We start from the raw sequence: 20,353 nt of genomic DNA, 5'->3' as shown, positions 1-20,353 counted from the left end.
CAGATGGCCAGTCCTGTGTGTACTGTCATGTGTAGTACTGTCTGTTGTCTGTGTTATACGGTGTTGTATATATGTATACTGTACAGTGGTGTGAAAATGAATTTCCCCCTGGGGACAAGATGGGTCCGGTTTTATTGAGGGTGGATTTGGTGCAGATGAGGATGACTTCGGTCTTTTCAGTTCGCCAGGGTCCTCTGTCCTGTGCTTTGCTTTCCAGCTGTTTCCATGTTAGTCCACTCTGTGTGATGTCTGTCTCCAAGTCCCTGCGCCAGGTGTTCTTGGGCCGGCCTCTTCCTTTTGCCTTGGGGGTTCCATCTCAGGGCCTGTCTGGTGGTGCTGGTGTTTGGTTTGCGTAGTGTGTGGCCGATCCATCCCCACCTTCTTCTCTTGATTTGTTCTTCCACTGGTTGTTCGCCCGTTCTCTGCCAGAGATCGTTGTTACTGATGGTATCTGGCCAGTGGATGTTCAGGATCCGCCTCAGGCATCTGTTGATGAATGACTGCACTCTAGTCATTGTGATCTTGGTTGTCCTCCACGTCTCTGATCCGTATAGGAGTACTGGCTTGATGTTGGATTTGAAGAGTCTGATCTTTGTCCGCTGACTGATTACCTTGGAGCTCCAGATGTTCTTTAGTTGGATGTATGAGGCCCTTGCCTTGCTGATTCTTGCTCTGACATCTGCCTCCGTGCCACCCTTGTCTATGATGCTACCTAGGTAGGTGAAGGATTCTACTTCCTCGAGTGCTGTTCCCTCCAGGTTTACTGGTTCTTCGTTGTTTGTGTTGATATTTAGTATTTTGGTCTTTGCTTTGTGGATGTTGAGGCCTAGTTGTGTTGAGGTGTCTGCCAGTATGTTCGTCTTCTCCTGCATCTGTTGTCGACTGTGGGATAGTAGGGCAAGGTCGTCCAGTTGTGTTGAGAGTGTCCACTGGATCCCGTTTCTCCTCTGTGCCGTTGTGGTCTTCAATATCCAGTCGATGGCCAGGAGGAAGAGGAAGGGGGACAGTATACCGCCTTGCCTTACTCCGGTCTTCACTTGGAAGCTTCGTGTGAGCTGCCCGCTGTGTATGACTCTGCAGGTCATTCCTTCATAGGAGTTCCTCATGATGTTGACAAGCTTTTCTGGTATTCCGTAGTGTCGAAGCAATTTCCAGAGGGTGTTTCTGTGGAGACTGTCAAATGCCTTCTCGTAGTCTACAAAGTTGATGTATAATGGAGAGTTCCATTCCAATGATTGCTCAACTATGATTCGGAGGGTTGCAATCTGGTCTACACATGTTTTTTGTTTTTTTTCAGTCGGTTAATGTTTATAGAAAGCAAACACAGAACTGTAAGTAATTCACACAACACACATATTTTTCCAGAACAATGGTGAACTCACAGTCATGGATTCTTCATGACACTGAACATTTAAAATACATAAAAAACGGTAAAAAAACAAACAGTAGCTCATACAAAAAACATATTTTTGGAGCAACAATGACATAAAAACACACGTCGTTGGGGAAATATATAAACACACAGTCGACAAAGAACTAAAACTAGATAACTAACAGAGAGCGATAGACCGGAGGAAGCTGCTGACGTGGTCGTTGTCGCCCCTGCCGTGTGTGACGTTGCACCACAACCGACTGGCCAGACAGCCTACCAATGCTGTGGTTACAGGAGTAACCAAGGCCCCACAGCCCCTAACAACGCTCAAGATGGTGTCCATGTACAGGCCCGGCAAAAGGGCTCTCCGTAGCAAAGTGAAGCTGGCTGCTAATTTCTCTTTCACAGCTGCCCCTTGACCGCCCCCCCCCCCCCACACACACACACATGCACACACACAACACAACTCCCAAGTGATGAGTTAATTGGCTACATTGTTAACAGCCAAGAAATAATGTTTTTTATTCTTACTCTTTAGTTTAGAGCATTTGTTTGTTATTTACTCTAGTGTCCTATAGAGACCCGTCATTAGAGTTTGTTTTACAGAGCTTGTTCATTCATGACTTGGCCTGATGTCTCTTGTTTCAGTTTCGTACATACTGGGCTTTACACACTACAGACCCCCACCATACTGGGCTTTACAGACTACAGACCCCCACCATACAGCCTAGATATCCACAGATATCCAGCACTGTGGACAATTATTGCACAATATCACCAACACATACTTAATTCTGCAACTGGGGGGGGAGAGCTAGTCTGAAATAGTACCACTTACTAGGCGACAGAACCCGACGGCTCAGTAACCATTTTACAATCACGACGAAACATACAGCTGCTATTATTTACCTGATTTAAATCCTCGTCGTTCAATGAGTGCGACTCTCTCGGTTTGAAGCAATTCTGGCATTTACTCTTGTTGAAGATGTTGGCTTGGAACTTCCGACACGGGTTTACACACTACAGACCCCCACCATACTGGGCTTTACACACTACAGACCCCCACCATACTGGGCTTTACACACTACAGACCCCCACCATACTGGGCTTTACACACTACAGACCCCCACCATACTGGGCTTTACAGACTACAGACCCCCACCATACTGGGCTTTACACACTACAGACCCCCACCATACTGGGCTTTACACACTACAGACCCCCACCATACTGGGCTTTACAGACTACAGACCCCCACCATACTGGGCTGTACACACTACAGACCCCCACCATACTGGGCTTTACAGACTACAGACCCCCACCATACTGGGCTGTACACACTACAGACCCCCACCATACTGGGCTTTACAGACTACAGACCCCCACCATACTGGGCTTTACACACTACAGACCCCCACCATACTGGGCTTTACACACTACAGACCCCCACCATACAGCCTAGATATCCACAGATATCCAGCACTGTGGACAATTATTGCACAATATCACCAACACATACTTAATTCTGCAACTGGGGGGGGAGAGCTAGTGTCTCCCCCGGGGAAGGCAGCACCCTGGGCAGCATGGCGGTCGGCCTGGACACCCTGGGCGGCATGGTCCACCTGCTCAGGCATGTTGTTCGACATGTTGGCCTGCAAACCTTACGAAGACAAACCCGCAACTTTTAACCCTCAACTTTTAGTTTTAACCCTCAACTTTTGGCCAACTTTGTGTGGTATATAATAATGTTCCGCCCTACGCGCATTTGTTGGTAAATTCAGACGTGACTGACGGCGTCTGCTGAGGGATGTGGTGGAGCAACTCATTGGTATTATATTAGTATTGGACGTTCTGAGTCAATGAATAGGATGCGGGCGTAGGTGTTGGGTGATTCCAGATGAAGTAGTGTGTGATGGAGGGCTAGATTGACAGCATCCTCAACAGATCTGTTGGCACGATAGGCAAATTGATAAGTGTCCATCAGGGGGGTGGTGTGGGTTTTTAGGTAGGAGAGGACGATGCGCTCATACGCCTTCATGGCCACAGATGTCAGAGCGATTGGCCTGTAGTCGTTGAGGCTGGAGATCTTGGACATCCATAGACAGAAGGAGGTCGCATTCTCTCTCTCTGTCCGTTTTACGCCTCTTTTCCGCTGAAGCCGACTCACTGCCTCCTTCATCCCCGTCATCGTCAGTTGTGTGATGATTGGATACTCCTACCACTAGGTGTCAGTAGAGGTCCTTGTTATAGGACATGACCGGAGATGATGTGGTGGTAGCGAGGGCAGAAGAACTAATAGGTACTAGGTAGATGCAGTTGATGTAAACGGAGCACGTTAATAAAAGTTACAAAAAGACCCTGTTTCTCATTGAACGACACGAACAACACAAGTTGGTGGCGGTGCCAGGCGCTCAGCCAACGTAATCACCTCCGTGTACACATGTTCCTTTTCCTCGTCGGATAGCCAGCTTAATTGCTTGAAGCGGGGGTCAGTGGCTGCGCTGAGGCCAGTAGCTTCAGTCGCGTCTGAAAGTCGCCACCTCCTATCAATTTCCTCCACCAATTTACTTTTCAGAGCTTTTGTGGTGGGACTGTCACTGTCGTCATCTTGCTCTAGATGTCTTTTTTTCAAATTTGTCAGCATTGGCGCTACTGCAGACAAGGACACATTTTCTTCTTTTGACAAGAGTTCAGTCAGAGTGATGAAGGGCTTAAGCATGGCAACAGTTTCCTCTGCGATGACCCACTGGGCTGTTGTCAGGTCCAGTGATCGGTCAGCTCTTTTGGTGACGATTGGGTCAGACAGGACAGCTGAAATGGGCCACCGTTGTTCGAGAAGACGCTCCAGCATGAAACACGTCGAGTTCCAGCGTGTTGCGACTTCTTGGATGAGTTTGTGGTTTGAAACTTGTTGTACGTTCTGTTTTTCTTTTAACGCCGCAGTTGCTTTTGCACTTTTCTTAAAGTGCGCCACAAGTCGCCTTGCAGCAGCCACGGTACGGTGTACAGGGTCGTGTCTTAGTGCTGCATTAACGCAAAGCTGAAGTGTGTGTCCAGCACAGCGCACCCCCCTGACAGTCCCCCACGCCTCCTCCTCCTGCAGCTTCTGAGTGCACAGAATCATATTAGCAGCATTGTCGTGCACAACTGCAACTCTTTTCTCTGCAGGTATAGCATATGCATCGACCGCCTCTCCAAGTCTCTGTGCAATATTTTCAGCTGTGTGACTCTCCTCCATTGACTTGGTCTCTAACACACAGTTCTTCATTCCCCAGTCATTATTTATCATATGAGCTGTCACCGTCATGTACGCTTCCATCTGTAGACTGGTCCATATATCCGTTGTGAAACTAATTGCAGAGCACTTCTCAATGTCGCTGCGCACTTCATCCCGTATGCATCTGTGCTGATCTGTAAGCGCATAGGAGAGAGCCTCTCGTGTCGGCAAAGTATACGCTGGCTCCAGTGTTTCGATTAGGCGTTTAAACCCTTTCCCTTGCACGATATTTATAGGTCTCATGTCTTCCGCAATAAACGAAACTAAAGCCTTGCTTATGGCTTGCTTTCTGCTTTCCGTAAGCTTCTTAGTCAGCGTGTCACCAATGGTTGTTTGTCGTGAGGTGTCGGCTGACGTTGAAGCATCCGTTTTTTTCAGACAATGCACCTACAAAAGCAGATGATTACAATTCAATTAGCCAACTTGGTAACACAACTAGCCATAGCATAGGCATAGCCTTATTAATGTGTTGTGTGGCGTCGTGTACAGCGATACTTACGTTTTTTAGGTGATTTGACAAACTCATTGTAGAGTTGTGATATGCCAATTTCTTCTGGCATATCTGGCACTCGGCTTTTTGGGTGTTGTCTTTGCATATTTTAAAGTGTAACCACACGCCTGATGACTTCTTCGACATGTCTGCTGCACACGTCCTTGTTGTTTTCAACACAGATTTTTTTTTTTTCCCGAATATTCGAATTTTATTTTCCCGTTCGAATCCCGTGCCCATCGAACGAAGCTTAGAAGTATTTAAGACAGCCCTAATACACAACTTTTTTTTTTACAGCACAGGTATTGTCAAGTTACAAAAAAACAACAATGGTTAGCATACATCGCTCGAACAACGTTTGCAACTCAAGATAATCTTGCTGAAATAGAATCCTAGGTGAATGTGAATAAGATGACCACAAACAGCAACTCTGCTGCCATCCTTAAAGATGTTGTGGCCTATGTTGATGTGTGGTCCAGAAGCAAAACGGAGAATTACTCCAAGTCCATCATCCAGCAGCTGTGCGATATGGGAGCTGAGGTGACAAAAAGATTAAATAAGCGAGTCACCCATGTGGTCTTTCAACACGGCCATCCAGCCACATGGGATAAAGCCCAGAAGACTGGTGTGAGGCTTGTATCTGTTCTCTGGGTGGCCAGATGTAAAGATGACGGTGAACATGTGGATGAAGAGCTGTATCCTGCCTTCAATGATGAAGCCAGTCCTGCGCTCAAGAGAAGGGCACATCGTTCTATGCAGCCAAAAGACCTCCCCGTGCTGACCCCCGAAAATGACACACGCATGAAGAAAAAACTGGACAAGATCATGAAAGAGCTTCATCCAGTGCCGTCGTCACCTTTTTTTTACAGATGTGTCCACTTTCATCATTGATCACGAGAATGGAATAGTCTACAGCCCTCTGCTGAAAGTGTCTGACACCATGGCACAGCGACTGAAAGAGATGAGAGAGAGAAGGGAGAACCTCTCTCCCACAGCTTCAGAGATGGCAGAGTCCAGATTATCACCTGAACTCGAGCCTTCTCTTGGGAATACACCATCACACATCTCCCAGCTGGGTACGGATTCTGATGACCCATATGTTGGTACTCAGTCTTGCTCAGAAGAAAGATGGAAAGAAGCAACAAGAAGACACTAGTGACAACTGTCCTGGAAAATCCCTGCACAAGAACGACCAGTGGTTGTCACCTTGCAGTGATGTGTAGAGACCAAAATCATTAGATCCAATTCCTTTCCCTGCTTTATCAGCTGAAGACGAAGGCATAAAACAAGACAAAAAGCCTAAGTTGACCAAAATCAAAAGAGCTGGAGTCAAGAAACACATTTCTTCAGAGAGTCCTGATGGTAGCAAGAGTGTGTTTACCTTTGACATGGCTGTTCCAGGAAACTCAAGACGATCAAGCAGAAGTAACAAAGCAAAAGGATTACCATCAGTCAACAAAAAACATACAGTGCAGTCCCCCATAGAAAGTAAATCAACCACAAATAAAGATGCTTGTAGTATTTCTGCATCTCTGTCCGCACGGTCCTTTGCTCTCTCAAGTGACTCAGTGAATGCTTCTTCCTGTCCCAATGAAGATGATGGAGCGTTTGAGGACTACTTTTCTCCAGTTAACAACCCACAAAGGCCTCTTTTGCTCAACTTGCCCTCAAAGACTAATGTTCAGATCCTCTTTGAACCCAGCCCTGGGAAGAGAAAGAGGGGCAAGAGTGAAACCACAGGGCCTATGTTGGCCCCTGCCAAGAGAAAAAAAAAATAAGTGTGAAGGAGACCTCCTGGGAGTCCAACAGAAACAAGGAATTGCCTTGTGATCCTGCCAAACAGAGAGCATTGTCAACACAGATCCCACACCTCTCAAAATGCAGTTTAACAGAAGCCAGTAAAGCTTTAGATCAGCAGGAAAGTCCAAATGTCCTACCTCATCACAATGAAAATGATGTGAATTACTATCAGACAACTGGACTGTAAACGGCAGAAACAACACAGACCCCCAGTAATCAGTGGATGTGATGTGTAATTATTAATTCCTTATGGCCGTTTAGAGCTTCTGTGTTTCGCCCTCTGTTTTTACTGTCCTTCCGAGTAGGTAAACATGTTTTGTTGTTCTGCTTTTAGCTTTTTTAGTATCCGTATGTCATAACGTTAAAGGCCTAATGTTATTGGTGTCAGCATTGGGGTCCATTCAATTTCATTCAATTTAGGCAGTTCACTGAAATTCCAGTTCTTAAATGTTCCTCATTGGAATCATGAAACACGGGACGTGATGTTATACTGTCCATTGTGCCAATGGATGGTACGCACATGAGGTTTGCCTTGATGTTGAGAGTGGCATGGGAGCTGTATCTCAGACATGGGAAGGATGTTCAATTTCGGGACACATCGTCAGTAGAGTACCTTTGAATCATGGGGTGTTTCGGCCTTTTCAACACTAGACACCCTCATCTAAGGCGGCCAGCTACAGGGTGATCAAGCCTGAGCTTGTGTCCCATGCCCAATCATGAGAATTGCCTGATTGTTTAAATGGCGCAGCCCACGGGACTATGCAAGGCAGGGGTGTCCTCTTCCCTGAGTCAGGCCTAGAGCTGACCGCATACCTTGTTCACCCTCCTCCTGGAGGGTTCTGACCTGGGTTCTCAAGTGGGAGTGGGGGTAGGGGGGGATTAGTGAGCGGGTCATGTTGCTGTTCTTTCTTTCATGTTGCTGTTCTTTTGAAAAGGATAGAGGACATTTGGAATTGGAATTGCAGTTTACTTCCTGAATTGACTAATTTTAATTGAATTGACCCCAACCCTGATTGGTGTGAACCTCATGAAGAAAGGATGCTGCAGCACTAGATGTAAAAACAATGTTGCACTGATATATTTATCTATGTGTTTTATGATATCGAATTGTGAAAAAGAGAGAAAGAGAGAAGGAAAAGACAGTGTATGGTTTATTCTTTTTATATGGTTTCAGATGAAATGATATGAGGCTGAAATGTACAATTAGAGATGTTTTTCATTATTGGAAAAAGCTATACACGTCATAATAACGTCATGTTTTATTTACCTGCTATGTTATATGATATCACCTTGTGTTTTTGTACCGTCACAAAATGTATGTGCCATTCTTTTTCTACCAAAAAGTTTTATTTTCAATACTGCTTCTGTAATTCGCTGTCTCAGATATTAAAACAAGAGGAGAAAATAACTAAGTAAAAGCAGTGAGGCCTTAAAGACTGAAGTAATGTTACTACTCTGACTGACCATCCCCTCTACTCTGCAGTCAGCCCCAACACCCAGCCCGTCTCTGTTGTCTCTGACTCAATGACTACTACATTCCAAAGAATTGGATCAAATAAATGTTTGAATAAGATTTTGTCTTTCAAGTAATTTTTTTGTTCAGATAACTGACTTTAAATAGGTTCAGAGCAGGGGAGGCAGACATGGAGGTCGACGTCGGAGGACGGGCTCATTGTAATACATGTATATCTAATGGAATAAGGAATGGTTGGTATCATGATTCCATCCCTTATTTCATGCCATGCATTACAATGAGCTCGTCCTCCGATGTCAACTTCCACTAGCCTCCCCCGGTTCAGAGAATTCCCTGCACCTATGCTGTCCATTCCGTGTTGACTGTAATGGTCTGTGCGTCATTGTAACACATATTGAACACGAGGGGGCAGTGTTGTATACATTGTAGTGTATATAACTTGACCTCAAACAGCCCCAAATCCATCTGTGTTCTGTGAACGACATTATAGTGGAAGATGGCCCACCTGCCTCGGGTGTATGTATAAAAGGAATTCTATAGCGCCCACGTTAAACTTGTCTTATTATTATTATTATGTGTTTTTAAGTGTTTGTAATTCTTCTAATATCCTAATTATCCTGATGATAGACTACTACTGCACTACTACCACTGTACTCAGCAGCACTTCTAGGATACAAATCAAGTGAGTTTCAACCATGAGGGGTGTCATACCAAGTGTTGTTGTCCCTTACTGTGCCCAAACAGTTCAAAGTGTCTCTTCTAAACTGCGTAGGTAAACATTGTCCAAGGCTAAACTGTACTTCTGAACTCACAGATCATGGTCCACACTTGTGAGTTGTAGAAGATTAAAATAATATTTACATTCATCTATCTCCTTAGACCTACCCTAGGAGGACGAACTGCACTCCAATACATTCCATGACGCGTTCGGCCGAGGTGGTCTCATCTAGTTTATTTTGCAATCGCACTTATTCTTTTCTTCAATAGCCTATACAACTAGAAAGCAGAGGAGAGAAGCGCTTCTGTTTGGAGAGTAATAATCCCAATAAGGTGCTCTTTGGAGAGAGGTGCAGTAATATCCAAGAAAAAAGGGGAACCAAGGCACTCTTATTGTAGAAAAAATTAAAAAGCCTTTATTAGGAGTGGCTATGCCGACGCGTTGCGGTCTTCTGACCTTACTCAGGGCACATGGAGTACTGGTACAAACATTTCACTTATGAAGACAATGAGTGGAAGTGACATCATAATCAATGGGTGGAGGTGACTACCCTAGTGGTCAACATGGGTTATACAGGTAAATATGTACCATGAAACACCAATTATGTACAATAAAACCAAACACCACAATACAGATATGATTGAAAACAATGTCAAAACAAAATTAAAAACAGCTGTATGGCCATACAAAAATTACAGAAATGGAGAATAATCAATTTCTTCATTTAACCCAGGGGAAACCATGGCATTGAGTTTAAAAATCCAAAATGTTTCCCTTTGTAGGAGCAGTTTGAGCCTGTCCCCTCCTCTGCGAGAGCAGTGGACCACTTCCAGAACCACCACTTTTAAAGAACTGGGGCTGCTATGGCCAGCCTGTTGGTAATGCTTAGCCATAGGATATTGGTCATTGGATGTTCTGATGGCATAAACATGCTCTGCGAATCTGTCCCTCAGTCTACGCTTAGTGCGTCCCACATAGAAGCAACCACATCCACATTCCAGCCTGTAAACAACATATGTGGTGTTGCAGTTGGAAAAAGACTTTAGCTGGTACCTGAAGCCACTTGTATCTGTGAAGTGCTTGGTTCTGATCATGTGTTGACAATAATTGCAGTGTCCACACTGGTAATGGCCTTCAGGGGCTGATAGCCAATGCTGTTTGGTTTTAGGCACCATGTCACTACGCACCAGTTTGTCCTTGAGGGTGGGTGCGCGTCGGTATGAGACAGACGGGGGCTCTGGGAGTGCATCATGCAAAGCTGGGTCACTTTCTATGATGCTCCGGTTCTTTTTTATGATGTTGTTGATGCGAGCCGCCTCCCTGCTATATCGAGTGACAAAATAGATCTGTTTGGGTTTTTGGGCTCGGTGTGATGGTCTGAGGAGGTTAGCTCTCTCCAGAGCTTTGGTTTTGGTGAGGGATTGATCAAGAAGGCTGGGTTGGTAGCCCCGTTGTTGGAACCTTTGATGCATATCACATGCCTTTTCCTCAAAATCCTCTTTCCTGTCACAGATGCGCCGCAGCCTTTGGAATTGCCCAAATGGTATATTTTTGATCAAGCTGGAGGGGTGAAAACTATCCGCTCTAAGGATGGTGTTGCGGTCTGTGGTCTTTCTGTAAATAGTGGTATGAAGTGACCCTTTGTCAGTTTTGATGATTTTTAAATCAAGGAAATTAATTTCTGTTTGACTGTAATTAGTGTTGTTCCGATACCATTTTTTGATCCCGATACCGATACCGATACCTGACCGTGCAGTACTTGCCGATACCGAGTACCGATCCGATACCACGGCGTTTGAAAAAACAAAACAAAAAAACATGTTTTTTGAGCCGCATACTAACCTCGATGTAAAATTATTGCTAACACTTAGTCTGGCACTGCTCAAAACCTTTGTAAAACTCGTAAAGTTTTTGTAAAACTTAAGTAAAAAATAAATAAATAAATAAATAATAACTTACGTTTTTGTCAAGTACTCGCCGATACCGATACCAGCATTTTTGTGCGTATCGGTGGCCATGCCGATACTAGTATCGGTATCGGAACAACACTAACTGTAATCAATACTCAATCTGATGTTCTCATTTGTGGAGTTGACATACTTGTGGAACAGTAGCAATTCTTCTTCTGACCCCGAAAAAAACTATAATCTTAAGAAGATCTGTGGAAACAAAGGGCAGAGAAATAATGCAGTTTCACTCACTCTCATTTCACATTAAACACATTGATTGAACACATTTCAAATGTAAAATGTTAGGCTTGACTACTGGTATAGGAGAGGAAGAATTCAAAGTAAAAGTGCACTTTAGGCTTGACAGGTAGACCATATACGCAGAAAGACATGATTAATCAATGCTTGCAGTTACTTTTCTGTTCACTGTTTTCGTTCCCTCAACTCTCAAATCCGCTCGCCATGAACAAACATTTGAACAAGTTACAGAAGCAACTGCGTTCCAGACAAACTCGACCTCCGACTCAATGGAACGCATCATACACCGAAAATTCACTGGTGCATATTGAACCGTGGATGGCAAACCATACAGTTCAATATAAACAGAGAACCGGTGCACCCCTAATATGCATTAGCTACTTTAAATGACCATAGAACACTGCACCTTCTGAGGACCAAAGTTGTGGTAACCTGACTTCAATAATCACGCCAGTGGTGCGGTTTCATAACTTTAATACCGGAGACTTGTAGTTCACAATACAGAGTACATTCACAGACTGATTTCCCCTTCCGCATAACACACATTGACCACACCCCCACTTCCTGTGTCATGACCTGTAAGGTTAGGGGTCATCACCATAACGATCTAATAATGTATCCAAATTGCCCATTATAACATCCCTTCCCCCTTAAGTCAAAAACCCCTTTGTAAACAAACCCCTCAACACCAACAGACTGTCCTTGTAGAACAACAAAAACTTCTTTCTTTTTTTTATTTTATAAAGAACATCACTCCTTTCCCCCCACTACCCCTTAGAAAGTCAGTTTCACCGGAGCGTTGCGACTACGCTGTGATCGGCGTAGTGCCAACGGCGTGGCAGGAAGTACTGGAGTTTGCCCCGGAGGGTGTGTCTCTGCCTGCCCTAAAGAGGTGGGTGCAAGTATGAAGCCCTCCTCTCCTGCTGTAGCCCCTGCCATCGGGTCTCCTCCACCCCCGTGACCATCTGCAGTATTCCCTGTATGTTCCCCAGCTGGGGTGCCTGGTTGTTCTATCGGGGTCAGGTCCTGCCCCCTTCCCCCTATAATGTCCTCGACGTTCACCTCTGCTGGATCGGTCAGAGGCTGTGGAGTGTCATGGCGTAGACGGATGTGGTCCTGGTGCCTTCGGAATACTCTACCGTCCGATAGCTTTACCACAAACGAGATGGGTCCACTTTGCTTAAGAATAACCCCTGGCAGCCAGCGTTGACCACTGCCAAAGTTCCTCACATACACTCTGTCTTTGACCCCGAAATGTCTCTCTCAGGCATGCAAGTCGTGGCCCTCTTTCTGTTTCTCTTGGTTTCTCTCCACTCTTGCCTTCACATCCGGACGCAGTAAGTCCAGACGCGATCTAGGCCTCCTCGACAACAACATCTCAGCGGGAGTGACACCGGTCGTTGTCTGTGGTGTGATGCGATATTGAAACAACCACCGTGACAGTTTTGTGGCCACGCTTTCGCTCCCCGTCATATGCTTCAGACCCTCCTTAAAGGTCTGCACGGCCCGCTCCGCCAGGCCATTGGAGGCTGGGTGGAAAGGTGCGGTGCAGATGTGGCGAATACCATTCCTCTCCATGAACTCCCTAAATAACTCACTTGTGAAAGTCGGCCTGTTGTCACTCACCAACGCCTCAGGAAGACCATGCACTGAGAAGATCTGACGCAGCTTGTCAATTGTCACCTGTTCTGTGATGTTGCTCATTTGGTGTACCTCCAGCCACTTAGAATGAGCATCCACGAGAACAAAAAACATATGGCCCATAAAAGGCCCCGCAAAGTCCACATGTAGCCGGGAACACGCACGGTCCGGCCACTCCCATGGATGGAGCGGGGCGGGTGGCGCCATCTTCTGGTGCAATTGACATTGGGAGCAAGACCTCCCTTTGTTCTCCAGATCCTGGTCCATGTTGGGCCACCACGCATAGGCTCTGGCCAACCCTTTCATGCAAGAAAACCCAGGGTGGCCCTCGTGAATCTCCTCCATCACCTGTGCCCTCCCTTGTGGAGGCACCACCACTCTGGAGCCCCAGAGAATGCAGCCATCCTCAATACTCAGCTCCATTTGGCGTCTGTAGTATGGCTTCAGCCTGTCGTCCTCGGCCACAGGGGGCCAACCCTGTAACAGAAACCTCTTCACCTGAGAGAGGATCGGGTCTCTCTCTGTCCACTGCTTTATCTGTCGGCCGTTCACTGGAGACTTGGCTAGTCTCTCCATCAAAAACACTGTCTCTGGTGGCGCCACCGTCTGGGATGGCGTACCCGGTAGAGGAAGTCTACTCAGGGCGTCTGCATTGGCATTGTCCAGCCCTGCTCTGTAGACAATGGTGTACTGGTACGCTGACAGGGTGAGGGCCCAGCGTTGTACCCTCGCCGACGCCATAGGCGGAATGCACTTCAGCTCGCTGAAAAGACCCACCAGTGGTTTGTGATCTGTACAAATAGTGAATGGCCGCCCGTAGAGGTACTGGTGAAACCTCTTAACTGCAAAAACCACCCCCAGACCCTCCTTGTCCAGCTGGGAGTAGCCTTTCTCAGCCGGTGTCCGTGACGCGAACCGGATGGGCTTCTCCGATCCATCCTTCATCACATGGGACAGTACCGCCCTGACGCCATATGGTGAGGCGTCACAGGACAGTATGATCTCTTTGTCTGGGTCGTAATGGACCAGAAGTCTCGCCGAATGTAGCTGTGTTTTCACATTAGTGAAGGCTGTCTCCTGTGCCGGCCCCCACTCCCACCCTGAGCCCTTGTGGAGTAAAGAATACAGGGGCGCCAGCACCGTGGAAAGGTCTGAGGAATCTCCCATAATAGTTCACCATGCCCAGAAATGATCTGAGTTCGGCCACGTTCCTGGGGCTTGGTGCCTCCTTGATTGCCTTCACCTTGTCTTCCACTGGCCGTAGACCCTGAGCTGTAATAGTGTGGCCCAGGTATGTCACGCTCGGTGCCTGGAAAACGCACTTGCTACGCTTCAACCGGAGCCCCGCCTCTGAAAGCCTCTGTAGCACCTGCTCCAGGTTGTGGAGGTGCTCCTCTTCTGTCTCCCCTGTTACCAAAATGTCATCAAGGAAAACCGTCACATGGGGAATCCTCTGTAACAGACTGTCCATCGTGCGTTGAAAAATGGCCGGACTGGAGGCCACGCCGAAAACCAGCCTGTTATACTGAAACAACCCCTTGTGGGTGTTGATGGTAGTGTACTGTCTTGAGTCTTCATCCAAAACCAACTGTAAGTAGGCGTGGCTCATGTCCAGCTTGGAAAATGTCTGTCCCCCTGCCAGGGTCGCAAACAGGTCCTCCACTCTCGGCAGGGGGTAGGCGTCCAGCTTGGAGACCTGGTTAATGGTCAGTTTGTAGTCCCCGCAGATCCGTACTGTACTGTCGCTCTTCAACACTGGAACAATGGGCATAGACGGATCATGAAAAAATGGGCCCCTGGGCCTGGACGTGTAGAAAGCCCTCCCCAGCGCAAACACATATTTTTTTTAGAGCGCAAGTAAACACAATGCCAACAGCATATAAGACATACCGGTAGCCTACGTTTACCTGCATCTCAACAGATTTTACAGCGGAGGAACACTCAAAGCCAACAGCACAATAACTAGAAAAAATTCACCTGTATTTCAACGACACAGGATTTACAACACAGGCATGCCACACTCACTTTTTTTTGAAGATCTAAGATGCCCAAGTAGTTTCCATTGTGTGGGGAATCTAGCAATTCTTCACGCCCCCTAAATGCGAGACCCCTCTCCCCTAAGAACTTGATGACGGAGACAACTCTCCTAAGCACCTCTCTCCAATATTGCCTCTCCATCGATTTGCTTCATAAGGTCGGCGTCCACGGTGGCACATGTGATTCTCTGATGCAGGGCAAGCATGCAGGCTCGATGTTCTTCACTTCTCTCGTGCTCGCCGATTCGCTCTGGGTGTTTCCAGTCACAATAGCCAGTAACGAATGCAGCATGTGACTTAGTGGACAACAGCTTGCATGCAAAACAATAAATATTTCCTGTGAATGGGGAATACGTAATCCACTCTCTATCAACCACTTGGCTATTGGGCAAAATGCATTTCAGCTGTTCATTTGTTAATACTCTGGATTTGCCACCAATCCCACTATCCCTTACAGACGCTAGATAATGTGCACGCCGATTCTGGAACACTTTAACTCCTCTGTCAATTAGAACCGCTTTGGCCCGCTTACTTTGAGTGATCTCCCACAAAGCTGGGTCAGTTACGGTTTCAAACCAAGCCTCGCTCTCCTCTCTTTGAGTAGTCTGTAACTGATCCTCCATGTTAGTAGGCGGCGGAGGCGACACGCGTCGCCGTTTGGCCTCTTGAGCACCGGCCTGCTCCTCTTCCTCACTCGCCAGCACCAACAGTTGCCCTGGTGGTGCAGCATTCGCACTAGCACTAGCAGTGCTGCTGACTGGCTCTGGCTGTTGCTCATCTCCCACGATGGGCTCGTCAGCCTCCCCCGCAACCCTAATGTTGTTCTCTTCATTTGTTTTAATATTCTTGAAAAAATGTGAAATTCGAGGAACATGATGTAAAATATCAGATTGTTTTGCTTCTTTTTCTTTTTTTATCTTTCGTTTAGCTGCTCCACTTAATGTGTGAAGGTGCTCCATTTGACCTGTGCGTTGTCAGTCTCAAGTTCGTTGTTATTGACATTGACCTCGCGACCTGCACCAGTGTGACCTCGTGACCTGTCCCTGGTACACAAACTTTAATGGCGCCCTCTAGTGTCTAGTTTCTATAGCCTACTCATTAATCTAATGGGAATGTAGCCTGTATTCGCATTATAATCTGAGTAGGCTATAGAAACTATGTAGCCCACACAAGCTTCTCTTTTTTTTGCAAGACGTGGGCCCCTAACAATAAAATTGTTCAAAATAGTATATTCAAAAGTATATTAAAAATAGTTTTTTTACGTTCATATAAGGAATCTCATTTGTCCCAGTTACAGTAGGACATTTTCTACCGGCATCCCTGCGACAAGAAATGCAAAGGGCCCCCTGATCTCTGGGGCCCCTGGGCCTGGGCCCGGTAGGCCCGTTCAGTAATATGTCTGACAATGGGGGCGGCCCAAGCTGAAAACTGTACAGGCTGGATGACGCCCAGCCCCAGTAGACGGTCCAACTCCTCCTCTACTTTGCTTTTCATAGCATAGGCTACTCCCCTGGCTTTGAAAAACCTAGGGGTAGCCTCCGGGTCCACGTGCAGCTTGGCTGTTGTCCCCCTCAGTGTACCGAGCTCATCTCTGAACACATCTGGGTACTTCCCGATGACATCCTCCGTCACCCGGGTGTGTTTGATCTCGCCCAAGTTCCACTGGATCTTCTGGAGCCAGTCACGTCCCAGCAGACTGGGTCCATTCCCCTTCACAACTACAAGCCGTGCCTTTGCTTCCTGATGGTTGCATCGAATGTCCACATCTAATGAACCTAACAGTGGTATAGTCTCTCCTGTATATGTCCGTAAGCTGATACTTGCTGGGGTGATAGTGGGTGCATTGGCAGCCTGGTGCCATGTCTCTCTGTAGGTCTGTTCGCTAATCACTGATGCTGAGGCTCCTGTGTCGACCTCCATCCTCAACTCCCTACCATTTACCTCCACTGTAGCATAGATAGGCTCTGCCCGGGGCCCGCTCAACTGAAACATGTTGTACTCTTCCTCCCTCATATAATGCTCTGTCTCCTCAACATAATGTGCTGCTGACTGAGGCGTCCTAAAGCTAGCATTCCCCTGCTTTGCTTTTCCCCTAGCCCCCCTGCACTTTTTAGCAATATGCCCCTTAATGTTGCAGGCATGGCAAACAGCTTCCTTGAATTTACAGGTGTTAGCATAATGACTCCCCTGAAACATTCCACTGGCTTAGCCCTCTCTGCCCCCCTGACAACCTGGTGGACCTCCCCAGCCTGCCCTCTAGCCTCCGGTCTGTCTGACTCCTCCCCCACCTGATGCACTTCCCCAGCATAGGTAGTAGCGCTACTGCATGCCCTCTGAATGTCCTTGACATTGCTCGCTGCCATCTCCATACCCTGAGCTAGCTCAAAAACCCTCTTGAAAGTCAGGGTGGCCTCTTTCAGCAAGCAGCGCTGCATCCTCTCATCACTGACTCCCACTACAAATCTATCACGGAGCATCTCTTCTAACAATTGGCCATATTCACAATGTTCAGTAAACTGCCGCAACTCTGCTACAAACTGCGCCACCGACTGACCTGGCTTGCGGGACAGAGTATTGAACCTAAACCTCTGCACAATCACTGAAGGTTTGGGGCAGTGGTGATCCTGAACCAACTTGACCAGCTCATCAAAAGTCTTTTCCCCTGGCTTCTGTGGCGATGTCAAATTTCTCATCAGTTTATATGTCTTTGCACCGCATACACTCAGGAGTATGGACCTACGTTTAGCCGCGTCATCAATCCCGTTAGCCCAAAAAATTTGCTCCAGACGCTCCACGTATTCCGTCCAGTCACCGTCCCCTTCAACAAACTCACTGATAGATCCAAAAGTCGCCATGGTCGCAACTGCTGCTCTCTCTGGGTGATGAATGTCCCCTCTCGCGTCGACGCTGTCCTCCGAAACCGAATTATTAACGCTGTCCCCGTCGTCCTCTTCTCCGCTCACGAATCCGACTGGAAACTAGCTAAAAACAGCAAAAATATCCGCACGATGCCGCTGTAAAACATCCTCAAACTTCCCAGTTTATCCTCGTCGCCAGTTGTGGTAACCTGACTTCAATAATCACGCCAGTGGTGCGGTTTCATAACTTTAATACCGGAGACTTGTAGTTCACAATACAGAGTACATTCACAGACTGATTTCCCCTTCCGCATAACACACATTGACCACACCCCCACTTCCTGTGTCATGACCTGTAAGGTTAGGGGTCATCACCATAACGATCTAATAATGTATCCAAATTACCCATTATAACAAAAGTCCCGGGGCAATTTTCTGTCTTCCACGACCCACAAGTTGACCATCAGAAGTGGAGTGAACTGGCCGTGCTTCCTCCTGAGGGGGAGCCTTTAAGAAAAAACATTCAAATGTAATCAAAAATACTTTATTGAAAGCCCTTACCAGTTCCTATAATAACTCATGTTTCATATCAACAACACTCCACAAAATTACTGTGAAAACTCAAAGGTAAGTGAAGTAATCTTAACCACTCAATTAGCAGTGCAAGAGCATTCAAATACAGTCAGAACTGAATTAATGATATGCCTAAAAACTATTACAGTGACAGAATACAATAGTGACCTTATAAATTCAGCATTACATTTGTTGTCTTCTGGCAGAGATGCCATCATAGGATTATTTAGCCTGATCCATTCTCATCCTATTATATTTATATCGAGGATACACTACACAATTTATAAAATCTTCATACCGGAAAACCTCTGACATTTTGTGATCACCCTTGCCCAAATTATTGTGTCTTGCTGTTGCTCTCTCCAAGATCAGGGGTTCTCACATCACACATTTTAATTTATACATTTACATAAGATTTGACCATCAAGACCCTACAGTAGCCTAAATTCATACAGCCATGTTGGTACAGCCATGCGTAACGGCGAAATCCTGTGGGCAGAATTAATTCCTACAATATGTTGGTAATTGATGTGTATAAGGATTATTAATGAACTCACCGACACCGCCCCTGGTGGCCCAGTCTCTTGACCGCGTGCACGACCCCTCGATCTTGCTCTGGCTCGACCCGTCATTTTAGGGTTTGGGTTAAAACTGGAATGGAACTGGAAGAAACATACAAATTAAACTTCTCATTCTACAATTTTAACATAGCAAAGTTTGACATGACTACCACGTGTACATTTGGAACACAATTAAAGACAGTCACGAGCACATGTCGTGACCACAGTCGTGACCACATACTGGCGCAAAGTGCTGCACGAGGCAAGAAACAAGACTTAGCTAGCTAACTAACAACCACTTTGTAGTTCATAAATTAGCTAATGGAGTCATCGTTGCTTCTGTAGTCTACAGTTAAAATTCATTGCTTTAGATGTATTAATTACTAACTGGCTAATATTATTGAAAATGTAAACATTGCGTTAGAACAGGCGGCCTGTCTAAACTAGCTCGCTAAAATCACAACTGGCAACTGGACTTGAAACCATCTTGTGTGGCTCAATTAAAAGCTTATATTCTTTAATTACTTTTACAGTGATTATCTGGCAGCATGTAAGGTAATAAACATCATGTAGCTAGCTCTATTTTCTCATAGAACGCCTTAGATGTACTTACATAGTGACTTCTTTCAAATCTCAACTGTCTGCGATACGAATTGTATCAGGTTATTTGTAGGGCTTCTCAACCTGAGTATTACTGCGCACGTACTACAATTCTCGTATCATTCATTGGTTCACAGAATACTGAATTCTATAAATATGTTATTTATTGAATACACGGGCATTATTTTCGACTCAAAGGAAGTAAAACAAATGTCTTACTATACACTGTACATATACTCATTGTATAATAGGCTATACAGTTGGGTAGGAGAGAGAACTATATTTTGGTAGTAATAGCGCAGTAATCACTACGACCATGGACATTTCGGGGAGACCTCTACCTCAGTGGTCTTCAACCGGGGGTCCGCGACCCCTAGGGGGTCCGCAGAGGTACTGCACATACTCACCAAAATAATCAGTGAGAATTAACAAATATAACAAATGATATTGAGTAAAGTACAAGCATTAATAGGCAATAATAAGCTACTTTTGACAAAAACTATTTACAAAATAAATGATGCCCATGATTCTAGAGTCTCACATAACCTCAGCTGAAAAAAAAAAAATCCACGGATTCCGCGGTGCCCTCGCCTGACGTGAAATGCGCAATTGTTGATCACTTGGATACGGGAGAGTATTAGGGCCACCAACACGAGTTTTTTTTTTTTCCGAAAGGGGGGGGGGTTATATTCTGAGTTTAAAGTCAGAATTTCTGAAATTAAAGTCAGAATTTCTGAGAAAAAAAGT

The 20,353-nt window shown here is 46.0% G+C and overlaps 1 pseudogene across 1 annotated transcript in view; it reads right to left on the bottom strand.

Annotated features, from left to right (window-relative positions):
• LOC308151673 (piwi-like protein 1) overlaps positions 1-19,078 on the bottom strand; it is a 61,316-nt pseudogene extending 42,238 nt beyond the window's left edge. The window contains exons 1-2 of the transcript in view: positions 19,010-19,078; positions 18,279-18,380 (exon numbers count right to left, since the gene is read on the bottom strand). The product of the transcript in view is annotated as a piwi-like protein 1 (transcript). The remainder of the gene's footprint in view (positions 1-18,278; positions 18,381-19,009) is intronic.
• Between the last annotated feature and the right edge of the window lie 1,275 nt (positions 19,079-20,353).

The sequence above is a fragment of the Nansenia antarctica genome (genome assembly GCF_963989245.1).
Source record: "Nansenia antarctica genome assembly, chromosome: 2".
Classification (NCBI taxonomy): domain Eukaryota; kingdom Metazoa; phylum Chordata; class Actinopteri; order Argentiniformes; family Microstomatidae; genus Nansenia; species Nansenia antarctica.
This window is presented reverse-complemented; position numbering and strand designations above follow the sequence as displayed.